Source organism: Phascolarctos cinereus, unplaced genomic scaffold (assembly GCF_003287225.1).
Source record: "Phascolarctos cinereus isolate Bilbo 61053 unplaced genomic scaffold, phaCin_HiC Scaffold_5;HRSCAF=322, whole genome shotgun sequence".
Lineage (NCBI taxonomy): Eukaryota > Metazoa > Chordata > Mammalia > Diprotodontia > Phascolarctidae > Phascolarctos > Phascolarctos cinereus.
The window spans coordinates 89,194,043-89,208,933 of NW_027555958.1; the positions used below are offsets into that span (position 1 = coordinate 89,194,043).

A 14,891-nucleotide genomic window follows, 5' to 3' on the forward strand; every position below is an offset into this window, starting at 1 on the left:
ATACTTTTCTTATGGTTAGAAAATTTGCAGCGTGCAAATGCTTTCTGTGAAGCTCTAAACATATAATTGGGCTGTGTGTATAAGTAGGTATCACTGGCCTTCTCATCTTTGGTATTTTAAATATATCATTTCTTTCCATTGATAAAGATACGGTCAAGTCTGAATCAGAGAGAAAGCTGCTAAGGTGCTTTGATAGTAGGTAGTGTGCTACAGTGAAATATTTGATCAAATAATATATTTTATACCTTTCTGTTTTTGAGTTTTGTGGAGAAGCTAGCATTTCAGTCATCTGCCTTGATCAAACTGTTCTATCGTTCATTATTAAAAGCACACAAGCCCACTGCTTTGTGTTTTATTTAACTTGTGTTTTCATTGCAATAGACTTTTTATGACCACTAAAATTGTCATTCTCTTTCTTAGGAGATTCTCCTTCTCTCCTCTGATCTTTTCTTCTAAAGCCTCTATAGTAAAGGTTTTGGTTGATGTTGAATTGTTTATTTTATGTTGTATGTGTGTGCGTGTGTTACTTTGATTCCTTGTAGCACCTTAACCTTTTAGTTTTTACTTGCAATTGTTGATTATCAAGAAATTCTCATATATTTTATCTTCTGAAATCTGTTCTGCACTTTTCTTTTTTATTGCCTTATCTCTGATGTATGACATTAATATTTTCTACCATGAGTACCAGGTAGATATTTGTTTAATATTCCAGAACCTTTCCAGGTATCTTCAATAGCTCTCTCAAGTCACTTTTGCTAGTTTACTAATTTATGATTAAGAATATTCTGATATAGCTCCTATGGTCCTGACCATTGCAAGAGCTATAGTATATAGGTAGGTCCTGAAAAAGTTTTTACAGTATTTTTCAAATATTGTGGAAGAAAACATTTATTCAGGACATATAGCAAATATCAGCTTTTAATTTTTATTTTAGCTTAATTGTGCTCTGGTAACATCTATCCATCATCTTCTTCCTTTCAGATAAGGATAGCTGCCTGAGATAAAGGGTCCTATGTTTTCTTAACACTGTATAGGATTCTTTTAGGATACTTTATAAATTTGTTAGTGTCTATTTTACAGTTCCAAAGTTATTTATGTTATTATATTATTAAGTTATTTTTATTGTTACATCTAAAGTTATTATGTTAGGACTAGTATTGCATAAGTATTAGTTGCTGTAACGTATCTTTCCCATTGAATTTTGACTTCAGAATGCCAGTAAGTCTTCTAACACACACAACCACTGCCTTCTTCTTGATAGCTTTATGTTCTATGTATCTTGCCTGGAAGTATTATTATGATTCTTACCATTATTAATCCTACCTTTGATTTCCCAAAGTCAACTGAACAAGTCGGCCAGTCAGTAAAGATTTATTATGGGCCAGACACACTGGAGATACAAAGAAAGATAAAAGTCAATCCTTGTTCTCAAGAAGCATATAGTCTAATGGAGAAAGGAAAATGCAAACAATTATGTGCAAAGAAAAAACTATATATAGGATAAATTGGAAATAATCAACACAGTGAAAACATTAGATTTAAGATGGACAAAGGCTTCCTGCAGAAGGTGGGGTTTTAGCTGGGAGAAGGAAGTGGGGAAACCAAGGGGTGGAGATGAAGAGAGAGAATGATGGAACTAAGATTGGAATATAATTTCTGACTCCTAACTCACCTTGTTTTCATTAAGTCACTTTAATCATAAATAAACAGAGAGATAGCCTTGGGAGGTCTGTGCTTAGCAAATATTTCTCTTTTAATACCCCTGAGATGGCCTTATATAAGAAAGGAAGAGGTAGAGATGATAGAGACATTACAGCATTTTCAGTACTCTTTACTTTATTTACCAGTGTAGGTGACTACTAAAAGTCATTATGGAGTCATAAATAGCTGACCTTTAGTTAGTAAGTCAGAAAATCGGTTGTTCAAGTCACACCTTTATCTAACATATATTTACTTTATGGACCTGGCTTAGTCACTTAAGTTCTCATTGCCTTCATCGACTCTCTGTAAATTGCAAAGAACTTGCCAGCCTGCATTAGAGTTTTCTAATTTGGAGATTCCCTATATTAATGAAATCACAAGTCTAGTCCTCTCTAACCTATTTCCTTTCATAATTTTTCAGAAGGCAGTGGGAAAAACATATTACTAGAATTTTAGTTGAGGAATTAATTACTTTCTCTTATTGAGGATTTATAAATGCCTTTTTTCCTATAGCTCCTTATAGAAGCTATTAATGTAGCCCTCCCCCCCAATTCCCAGGCTTCCTGTAAATACTCTTTTTACTTTTATTACATTGTCACCTGTACCTGTACACCAAACATTTATTACTATGGGCACAATAGTTTGTTCTTTTACTTTATTAATAGCCTATCAGAATCAATCCATCAATCAGCGAGCATTTAGTAAGTGACTATTAGCACTATGCTAGATGCCAATCCTACAAACACAAAAATGACATTATCTCTGTCTTCTGGGAGCTTACATGTGATTACAGAGAATATATGTGTATATGTGTGTGTGTGTATTATCTCTGTCTTCTTGGAGCTTACATGTGATTACAGAGAATATATGTGTATATGTGTGTGTGTGTACGTATATATGTGTGTGTGCATATATATATATATATATATATATATATATATATATATATATATGCACACACACAAAGTAAATAAGAAACATTTTCTGTGGGGAGGTACTGATGACTTGGGAGATGAGAGACTTGGGGAAAAAAAATCATGAAGTGCTTCATACAGGAGATAGTACTCAAGCTGAGCCTTGAAGGAAAAGTAAGAATTGTAGGAGTTAGAATTGAGAAGGAAGCACATTCCAGGCATGCTGTTACATTTTCCATCTGGAGAGTTAGTAAATACATATTCTGGCCTAATTCCTTGAAAATTCTGGTCAGGATGATAAGAATAGACTCAGCACCTCCTAGATAGATTTAATTGTTAGAAAGTTCTTTATATTACACAAAAAATCTTCCCATTTTAACTTTTAGCCTTGGGGCAGAATGCTGTCCTTTAGAGTTACACATAATATTTAATTCTTTTAATTGACAGCACTTTCAGGTATTCGAAAGGGGTAGCTAGGTGGTGCAGTGGATAGAATGCCAGGCCTGTAGTCAGGAAGACCTGACTCAGATCCTATGTGACCCCGGACAAGTCACTTAACCTTGTTTGCCTCAGTTTCCTCATCTCTAAAATAATAATAAATAATAAGTAAAATAATATTTTATTTTTAAGAAGGAAATGGCAAACTACTCCAGTATCTTTGCCAAGGAAACCCCAAAAGGTGTCACAGAGAGTTGGAAATGACTGAAAAACAGGATAACAACAAGTCTTCCCTTAATGTTTTTCTCCCCTCCACCCAGTCATTTTCAGCTGTATTTTGTATAGTATGGCTTCTAGAACTTTTCTTAATCTGTTACTGTACTGTCTATGAGCTCTAATTTATCAGTTTCCTTTTTATAATGTGATACCCTAAGCTGAAAACATTTCAGAAGTGATATGACCACTGCTGTATAGAATATCAAAATTTTTCAAATGAGCATTTCACATTTACCATTCAGAGAGAGAGAGAGGCAGAAAGAGATTGATGAATAGATAGACCTAACAAAATTTTGAAGCAGGCAAAGTCATCTTTGGTACATCTCAATACCTTCTCCCACACAGATGCCCACTACCTCATATGCCCCTTGGCCTCCCAAGGTTTCTACTATGGCATTGTCATCTAAACTGCCAATTCTAAAGGACATCCTGGCCATTGGACCTTTTGCTTTATCGTTGTTTTTTTCCTTTTTTCTCCTTGTTTAAAATTGCTCTTAGCTAGCTGTCATGTCAAAATAATATCACAAATGACTGAAATGAATTGGTCTGTTATCCTTCCACAGGCCATTTTAAAATTAAATATGTGAGCATTTACTGGAATAGTTCAAATTTGTCATCAGCAAAACAGGTATCAATCGATGCATGCCCCTATAATAACTTAAAATAATTAGTGTTTTCTATAGCATTTGTTAGTTATAGAGCAGTTGGCAGTATCTTATTTCACCCTGTTGAGATAAGTAGTGCATTATACTATATAATATAGTACAATACAATAAACAGTCATTACATACCTACTGTATTCTTGGGATACAAATAAGAAATAGAAAGGCATTCCTTGCCCTCAAGGAGCTTACAATCTATGGGAAGAAGAAGACGATCCAGTAGAAGAAGCTGAAAAGAGGAGAGGGAGGGGAGAAATAGGCACTCGGTCTAGGGGCATGGTGATGGTGGAGTCCAGTCTAAAGAGTGCTTCTGGTGGCTGAGTTTCTGAACCCTCTTTAAATGGAGATCTGGGGAGTTGTTTTTTGCTCCATCCTCCAGCTGTCCAGTCAGAGGAGAAGAAGCAGCTAAGTATTAATGAGGTGTGAGTACCAAAGGTGATAGAATCTTTGTGATGATGAGTTTCCTGATGATGATTTGTTTTTTGGGGGGGTGGGGCACAAATGAGAGGAGGAAGAGATGATGATGGTGTTGTATCCAACGAGCAAAGCCAGTGGGAGATAAAATTTAAAGATTAAGACTTAGAAAAATTAAATGATTTGCTCTAGGTTATACAATTTTAACAGGTAGCAGAGTTGGTCTTTCCCACTTGAAGTGTACTCTTCTACTGAATCCAGCATACTAATTTCACTGCTATCCACAAATGCCTATTGCTTTTCTCAAACACAGTTAATGTGTTTAATTTTCACTTTCTCACAGGGCCCTATATTTGGTTGTCTGATCTGATAAATAAATCTGTTTTGATAGGTTAGTGGTTAGTGATGGGTTTGTTACCCTTGCCAGGTAACATTTTCATTTTAACAGGAACCTTCTAGAAATAATGATCTAACCCCCCCCAAGTAAGATTAATAAGCAGTGTTTCAAAACCCCTTGAAATTATACCACCTACTTGTCAGCCTATGCTTAAGGCCATCCCTGCTCATAGCCAATATTTGTATCTATACAACCCATCCAATAAAAATTTGTATATATGATTCATAAGTTAAAATTTTGTCTGGAAATACATGACACTGTTTAAGCTTAGATTCTGGGCAAATGTGCAATGTTGCTGTGCAAAGGATTTATGATATTATACTGCAATAGTAACTTGTCATGTCAGAGAAGCACTGGTAAACATCCCAAAATAAATACTGCCGAAGCTTAGAGTTGATCCTTTAAAAATAGTTATTTTATGCTCAGGTCGTGTAATTTGCCAGTACACATTTATGATTGGAAGACTTTTATATGGACTGACAAGGCACAGTGAGTTAGAGTAATAAAATAAACTGTACTATTGGTACCTGCAGTACATGCTAATATTTTTCAAGAGTCACATTTTTTTGTTGTTTTTAATCATCTCATTAAGGCATAATGATCTTCTTCCAGCTGAGGTGTCTAATTACTGTCATATCAAATAGCCTGTTAATTGGTTAGAATAAAGCAAAAGGCCACCATGGACACATCTTGACTGCATTCCCATTGTATAGAAATGGAATAGACCCAGAGTAATTGGTAATTACATTTTTAGTGCAGCTCCTGTAATCTTCGCATACTTCATTTGCCTATTTTAAAGTACAAACAATAGTATTACAAGTCTGAAACATCTCATATTTGCCTATTTAAATTTTTATGCATGTTATCCTTTTTGTGACTGCATGCAGATTTCATCAGTCACAGTTAATACACCTAAATATAGATTTCATTGTTTTTGAAAATTAAAAACTTGATATAAAAATACTTGACTTGTAGTCTTTCTTAATGACAAAAGAAATTTTAAGACCCAAACTTTACTTCACATGTACGTTTTTATTTATAACAAACAGCCTTATCGGCTATTAAGCCCTGGATCATACTAAAATACATTTTATGTCTTAAATTTTTATGTATACGTTTCAATATTTATATGGTTTATGTTACGTTTCAATATTTATATGGTTTATGTGTAAATGCAAATATAAATCCATAGTTTGCATATACTCAGGGTGCCATGGATTATTTTAAATTTCTACATGCAACTACATAAAATACTAATTTACATTAACATACATTATATAAACAATTTTTTTTCAAAAGACTTTAAAATATTGCTTGACGATTGGTACTAAGGAAGTTTGCAAAATAGAACATATAAAACTTTTCCCTTTTTATTCTCTGCTTCCTTCTGGTTGACGAGCCACCACTCAAATTGCCGAGTATGTTAACCCCTACTTGTTATTCTGACTGACTCTTTGTCCCTGTCTCATTATTCTAATCCATAATTTTTCATGTTTTATGTCAATGGAACTCCCTTCAAGTTCAGGTAATTAAAGTAACATTACTGTAGAATTGTTAGGTGGAAAGAAAGTCTGGAATTATCTCTAATGCTTCACTGTCTCACAGCTGACTGCAGTCCCTCTATGTTCTCAAAGATTATGTATAACATTAGATAATGTATTTTGGCAGTCCCATCAAACTGGAAGGGCTTAGGGCCCCTCATGGGCCTAGCAACAGGCAATTTGTTTGTTTTGCAAAGACCAGCCTAACTAAATTCAGAGAAGGTTATCAGAAAGTTGGGTATCAGACAACTGAGGTTTTTTGGGTGTAGAAACTAAAAAAAGTGATTCCGCTTGTGCATGGAAGAATTTCATTTAGTGCTAGTAGTTGGAGTATACCTACTGATAGAAAAAGATGGATCTTATTAAAACATTAAAAAATAATCAAAGGTTTAAAAAAATGGTTGAAGTGAGATTAAAAAGCAGAATGCATTGTGAGGTCCTTTGGATTCTAATGTGAAAATAGAGTAATAGAATATTAAAAATAAATGGATACCCTGAGTAAATAATCAAGATTGCTAAAATAAATAATTTCCATTCCTGTCATTTGTGGTTAATAACTCTGAACCCAGAGGAATAATTATTTTTCTTGAAATGTTTTCCTGTGACAGTCCTCAAATCCTAGACTGCTCCCTCACAGGTATTGGTGATTAGTGTCTCTCCTCCTTGGCTCCCAAGATTTCTGGTGGTGAACATCCAATTAGACATAGTTAGTGACATATTTATATTTTCCCATCGGTTTGTAATGAGATTTACTAAGTCTGAAACACAACAAAGGCACCATTCCAGAATATCTACAATAACCCATGATTCCCAAAAAGGCAGTGTTCTGGACTGAAGGGTTCACATTTAATTCAGGATTGAAATTTATGAATGAGATCATATTATGGGTTTTGGTTTTTGTTTATTGTGTTGTCTTGTTCTATATCTTGTGCATCTTCTAATTCTATAATAAAATCCCTATACTTGGTTGGATAGTTATCCTTTGTTTTTATCTCTGGGGCATTTTCATCAGTCAACCATATTCATAATGGCATAGCTTCTCAGGAAGTATGATTTCTAGAATTAGTTAATACCAAACAGTCTTCATTTCCTCTTAGAGAAGTACTATTATGTGTGTGTGTGTGTGTGTATACACTTACAGAAATGTGTATGTATATACGTGTGTGTGTATGTATATATATATATATATAAAATGTATATATATATAATGTATATATATATATGTATATATATATATATATATATATATATATATATATAATATATATATATATATATATATATATATGGTTTTTTTCTTCCCACACCCAAAATCTGGGAGTCATCACCACTTATAAAGAAGCAAAAGTATCTGGTGCAAAACTAGTGGCTGTTCAAGGCCAGAGTAATCTCTAGTGACAGTTTAAAAGTCATGTGTATGCTACTAAGACTATTTCCTCTTCATTAAAATTGCCAGATCGTTGACTGTCTGTAATGAGATTTACTAAGTCTGAGATACAACAAAGGCATTTTTCCAGGAACTTTACAATAACCCAGTATCCTCAAAATGGCAGTGTCCCTGACTGAAGGGCTCACATGTAATGCAGGCCTGAAATTCAGCTGATGTGGCATTCTCCTGTCTTCTTAAAAATTAATAATGGAATCCTGTTGATCCACATTTTGGTCTCCTGTTCATTAAATAACCAGATGGTTGATTTAATATGTTCAGTTTGTTATTTCTCTTTTAATTTATGGTTTGTGAGTAAAAGTTCTAGGAATGTGATTATGATTTCTCAACACTATTAAGATTAATAAATCTTAATATTAAAATGTTAGGAACTGTGATTTTTAAAAAATCTGCCGTTCTGTTTTAAGGGATATGGCCACCATACAGTTTATTACTGAGGCAATTTTGATTGGCGATCAAAGTCCTGTGAGCTATCTACTTATCTGCTACACTTATGTAACTGTAATGAGCCCATTTTGTTTCAATATCCCAAAGTCAGGCTGACTAAATCTCTTCCCCAAGATTCTAGGCCCCAGTGAGTTTGGGAGTATTTCTTCTCTATTGCTTTTGGATTGAACCCCCAGTGTTGTGTTCCTCCCACTGTTAGGTGTCAGTGACTAGTATCCCAGTTCCATTTAATCATTTAACATGTTAACTTTTACAAAGGGATGTTTAGTTTACTTTGAAGATAAAGCAATAACAAGAGTACAAATGATTCCCCTCAACCCCCAGGGGGATACACTCTCCTCTGCCCCATCTTAGTCTCTAGAGAGAGTTGTAAACTTAGCTTAGTTCTTGTATACCCTTGGTTCCACCAATTTCATGTCCATATATGCCCTGGGTTAAGTCCTGAAGGGTACTTCCAAAGGTCACTTCTTACTCCTTGGGACTTTGATGCTGCACTAATTTAAAAAACTCAGATGCTGAGATTCACAGATACTCCCTCTCCTGACCTTTCAAGACATGTAAGCCCAGAGCTTACAATCCCTTCACCTAGAATGGAAAAAAGAAATGAGGTGTTTAACAGGGCCATATGTCAGCTTTAGTGGGGAGAACCCAATGCCCCTGATCTTATATCATTGTCTCTCAGGTGAGTCTGTCATCGCTAGTCCTTTATGAATGCCTCTGCAGCCAGCGCGTCTTCTATTATTTTCATAATTAGCCTACTAGAACCAAATATAGAATGCCTGCACATGCTCTAATATCTCTCCAAGGCCTTTGCATTGCATCATGACTCTTCCAGAAGAAGGCTTCCCAGCCTCTCCACTTGGGAAGCTGTGGTCAAAGGCATTCTTTTTTCATGCTCTTATCCTTTATATAAGTTTCTCCAGAGTTATCGGCAGATCAAACCATCAGTTTAGGTCTGAAAAAAAAAAAAGAGAGATGTAAGCGGAACTACTTCCCCTCCTACATTATAAAGCTGTGAAAAATCTTTCTGTGAGGAGGGGTCCCTATTCACTAATGAATGTGTATTTGTAAGAGTATGGCTCCTTGGGGCAAGAATTTGGGCTCTTTTTCTTCCTTTTTTCACATGTAAAATGGTAAGCTATGAACCCCAAAAGGGAGCTGAAATCTTTAGGGGAAAATACTTCAAGAGAAGATTGAGGAGGTTAGTCACAGAAATAATTTCATACCCTGGAGTCCCTCAAACAAAAGTTGGAATAAATGGTGGGACCTTAAAACTGAATTAACCTGCAGCTTGGAGAGTTGGGCCTAAATTCCATTTGGGTTTTGACATAAAACTAAAATTGCAGTTATAAAGATTAGCTAAGTAATTAAGGACTGTGCATAAGACTATAGTGAGGACTAGTACAAAAAGAGTAGACATCATATAAGGACACCTCATTGAATCTTAATTTATATATTAAAAGTGGATCTAAAAGTTATCTTTAAGGTGTTTAAAAATTGTTTTTAGTGGAAAAAATGTATTTTAATCTTGTAGGTTTGAATATATTATGTTGTTTCTAGAGGCTGTTGATTTCTTCCTATGTGCTATACATACATAGGTGGATAGTGATATGTAAATTGTGTCATGCTCAAGAGTGAACTTTTTTGGGGTGTGCAGCTACACACACACACACACACACACACACACACATACATACAGTCATGTATGTATGGGTATATACAATGTGTGTATATATTTACATATATACGCATACTTATATACACACATGTGTGTATTTGTTATTCAGTCAGTCTCAATCATGTCTGACTCTTCATGACCCCATTTGGTGTTTTTCTGACAAAGGTACTAGAGGGGTTTGCCATTTCCTTCTCCATCTCATACAGATGAGGAAACTGAGCAAATAGGGTTAAAGTGACTTGCCCAGGTCTACACACTTATTAGGTGTTTGAGTTCAGATTTGAACTCAGGAAGAGGAGTCTTCCTGACTCCAGGCCCAGCTCTCTAGCCACTTTGCCACCAAGCTGCCTCTCACAGTACATCTTACCAGTCCCCCATGTTTTTATGAATAATAACTAACAGTTATATAGTGCTTTCACTAAGTCCCACATGACACTGCTTTCTCTCTCTTTTGTTCTCCTACCCATCCACTACTCCTTCTCAGTCTCTTTTGCTGGCTTATCAACCTTTTCATACCTGCAGATGTGTGAGTATTTCCCAAGGCAATCCTGGGGCCTCTCTTTTCTTTTCTCTCTGAACACTCTCAGTGATCCATGGCTGGCTTCAATGACTATCTCTCAGGTTTGTAATTTTGGCATTATCCTTGATTTACCTCTTTCCCTCACTCTACATAGCCAGTCAATTGTCAAACCTTGCCATTCCTACTCCACAGCATATGTCACATCTGATCCTTTCTCTGTACTCATAGCCCACACTCTTAGTTCAGGTCTCCACCTCTGCCTTGGAGGCAGCTGTCTCTTCACTGGCCTTATTCTTCCCCACTCCCATCAATCCTACACAGCTGCCAAAGTGATTTTCCTTTTTTTCTTAACCTAAATATGTAAAAGTCTGTCTCTTCCTTTAAAAAATAATTTTTCTAGTCCAGGTTTCTCCCTTAAGCTGTAATCTCCTTAGGTTTCTTTCTTTTACCAGCATGCTTGTCAAAGTCATCTTGATTTGTTCCCTCTGCTTTTTTTTCTTTGTATTTGTATCTGTACCTACTAACCCAGTGCCTGGCATACAGCAAGCTCTTAACAAACACCTGCTGAATGACTGATTTTACCTCTTCCAGCTTTAGATCTCCGTTAAATAGTGAGCTAAATGCCAGGTTGGGAAGATAATCACTGTGACTCATCCTCCGGTCCTCAAAGTTTACCTTAGCAGATATTCTATTGATTCTTATTAATTAGCTCCATCTTTCCTTCTTAAAAAAAATATTATTGCTATTTTTTGCTTCTACATCAGTGTTGTTTCCAAATATGTCTCTCTCCTTTGCCTTACTCAGAGATCCCTTGGTAGTGAGTTGCTCTGTGACCCTACTCTCCCAGAGCTAAGCTGGCACTTCCCCCTTGAGGTTCTGGAGGGATACTCTAGACATCTCTTCTCTAATGCTATTGGCTTAGGTTCCACACTGTGCCCAGTTGCCACTTAACCACTTAACCTCAATTAGCTTTTGCACAGAAGGATATTTACTTCAAACATATGGGAAGGAAAAAAGTGCATATATTTCTCCCCATATTTCAGAGAGCATACTCTCCCCTACTCTACCTCAGTCTCAAAGAGGGTGGGCTCAAACTTAGTTCCTACATGGTATTATTCCCACAAATTTCATATTTAAATGTGGCATTGCTGTGGGACCAATCATTGTCTCAGCTACTTCGATGCATCCCAAAGGCCACTTTTAAAGATCCCCACTTGGTCTTGGAAGCATCAGTACTGAGATGCTTCCAAGGCTGGAGTCTCCAATTCCTTCATTCATCACTGGGAAAATTTCATCATCCTGAAAGATCAAGTCAGCCTTGGCACTCAGGCCTCATTACTGCTCTCTGCCCCCTGATTGGAGCGTACAGCCAGAAACATCAAAGCCTCTACTTAAAGAAGGCTCTCAGGCCAGATATGTCTTCATTTCTCTCTGGGCTGCTCTACTTTGGGACTTCTCCACTATGCCCCAGTTAGCTCATCATTAGGAAAGCCTCATCAGACATGGATCACTGAATGCCAAATTTAGGGAAACTTAAGTAGGATAGAGTGCATAGTGCTAGAAAGAGCAATATGAAATGGGTCAAGAAAGGTAAACTGGGGCTAGATTGTAAAGGTCTTTAAATGACAATCTGAAGGTTTTATGTTTTATTTTTTTCTTCTTATATGAAGCTTGTTGATGAAGGATGATTAGTTTACCCAGGAAACAAATGATATGAAGGTAAAGATAGCTAGAGTAACTGACAGATATCTAGGGTAGTCCTAGACTTCAACTCACTTCTTTATTAAACCCCTACATTTAGGCTTACCTGACCCACTTTGAATCTTGTCTCAGACACTAATGAGTCTGTTAACCTCAGTTTCCTTGTCTGTGAAACGAGGCAACAATTTAAATATATATATGTACAAATACATGTGTGTATATATATGTATATATATATATATACATATATATATGTAGAATAGCAACTAACTCACAGAATTATTACTAAGGATCAAAAGAAATTATGTATGTAAAGCACTGTAAACCTTAACTCACTGTATGTCAGCTATTATTATTATTGTTATGTATTCTTGGACTGTTCAAGGAGGGATGGGGTTTTCTCAACCTAGAGGAGCCTCAAGCTTCTCACCATTCTGTTCCACAGCCAAAATGATTTACCTAAAGCATAGTTCTACCCAGGTAGTGGTCCTCTATTACCTCCAAGATCAAATGTAGAGTTTTCTGAAACTGAAAGCTCTTCATAGTCTGAGCCCTTCCTATCTTGCCCATCTCCTTACGTTTTATTACTCTTTGTATAGTTTACAGCTACACCAACTCTAAGTGCTGTTCCTTGTTCGTGCTATTCCATCTCTTCTTTTTGAGTCTTTTGCACTGATGCCACTGCCCTCCTCCAATCCACCAGTCTTTCCTTTCCTTTTTCTTCTGCTTTCTGCCCTCAGCTACCTTCAAAACACAGGTCAAATGCCACCTTCTTCAGGAGGTTTTTCCCCACTTCCACCAGTTACTAGTGCTTTTACCTCTGACGTTACTTTCCATCTACCATGTATATATTTAGTGATTTACATGTCTCACTTACTAGAATGTGGTTTAGTTGATTGATGGGGACCATTTTTTGCCTTTCCTTTAATTATATTAAAATAGGGTCTCTGAATTATAACAGTATGATTGTTTTTCTGTTTGCAGTAATGACCAACACTAGTGTGTTATTTCTAAAATAATAAACTAAAAGATTAATTATAAGTATGTGAGCAAATCAGAGCATTTCCTGAGAAGCATTTTATGAAAAGCATAATAAATATTAAAGTAAAACTTTAAAAATAGCACCCTGTCATCAGCCTGATTTTCCCTTTTGAAACAATCTTCTGCTTTTTTTCCCCTTTTAGGATAGACAAGATTAGTTAAATATCTTTTTTTTCTAGGAAATTGAGGTGTAGAAAATGATTATTTGAGTGATGGAAAAGCAGGTACTTTCTCTATTATCTCAGAAATGAAATTCTGGCTATTGTTGAGTTTCTAATATACTCTTGACTTAATTTCAGTTGTTCATTTAATTTTTGCCTTTCAAATTCAAATACCCTCAAATTTTGATGTATTATAGCTACCCACCATTCATTCTTTGCTTTTGATAATACCTAGAAAATGTAGATGAACTCATTTTGATCTGGGTTTATAAAAATTTGTGCCTTAAAGACCAAAAAATTTTGGTGAATCATTTATTTCTATTTCAATTAGTACATAATTAGGTTTTTAAAAAAATATTGTAGGATTGCATTATATGTGTTTTTAATTTACATGAATATCTTCTTTATCCCTGTCCCATATCATCAGATAGGCTTTCTCAAAGCCAAAGCAAACTCCTTTACATGCACAAGTAATCCCATTCCTCCATCTATGGATCCTGAGAGGACTTAGGGAGGATGATTCTCCCCAGGTGTGTGTGTGTGAGGGGAGATTTTTGCAGATATGCTTGCCTATTTGCTCTTGCTTTACTTTTAAAGTAAATATTCTTTTGTAAAAGCTAATCCAATAACAAATGGTTAAATGGAGCTGGGTTGCTAAAACCCTGAAAATTAGAAGCAACCATTCAGTGGGATTTTGGACCTGTGGCAGAGATGAGAGATCTCCCAACCCACTGTAGCTACCAGAGAATCCTGGGGTAGAGCTGAAATGTTACATACTTTCTGGCCTTCGGGCGGAGGGCATCCCAATAAGTAATATTATACACTGAAATTTTGTGTATTGTATCAAGGCAACCCACAGGAGAAAGTTGCTGCACACATCAGAGGGCCATTTTAAACTTATATGTCATGGGTTGCCATGGCCAAAACTTTATTTGATGGAGGCCAGTGAGCTGATAGCAATCCACTCTTTACTAAGTAGGCTACTCCTCAGATTCAGATTGTCACTAGTACATTACTCAAAGGCTTTCCAGAATGGTTAAACCTCTTAGAGGTTCCAATAGCTTTCATAAACTCAGCCTGAGTTCTGTACCAGGATGAGTCATTGGAGTAAGACTGTGGAAGAATACTGCCCTTAAAGGTTTGCATCTCTTGATTTTCCTTTTGCCTTTGGTGAGAGACAAGTTAAAAAGCCAGCCAGCAGTGGTGTCACATGATTAAAATTTTGCCTGCAATCCTTAGGCCTAAGGATTAATTAAAGTGAAGTTGAGATCATAGTACTAGGGATTGAAAGAAGATATCTTGGGTTGGTAAATCCCAAATTTACATGGTTATTTTGTGGTATAGAAGATACTAGTCTTATGTAAGTCAGGAAGACAGATAGGATGCTGTCGTGTTCTCTTGTTAAATCTAGAGTCATGGTGTCCTTGCAAGACCTAGGGAACATTAGTCTAAAAATGTGTTAGAAAGTTTAGGTACCACCCATCACTTGGAGTCATCAGTTGAAATCCTGTTGACCACTTTCCAGGGAGGCTGTAAATTCCTTTTTTGTTCAG

At 36.0% G+C, this 14,891-nt stretch overlaps 1 protein-coding gene across 1 annotated transcript in view; it reads left to right on the forward strand.

Moving 5' to 3' along the window:
- The window catches only part of PRKN (parkin RBR E3 ubiquitin protein ligase), a 1,801,990-nt gene that overhangs the window by 138,557 nt on the left and 1,648,542 nt on the right, over positions 1-14,891 (forward strand). The gene's annotated exons all lie outside the window — the stretch shown is intronic.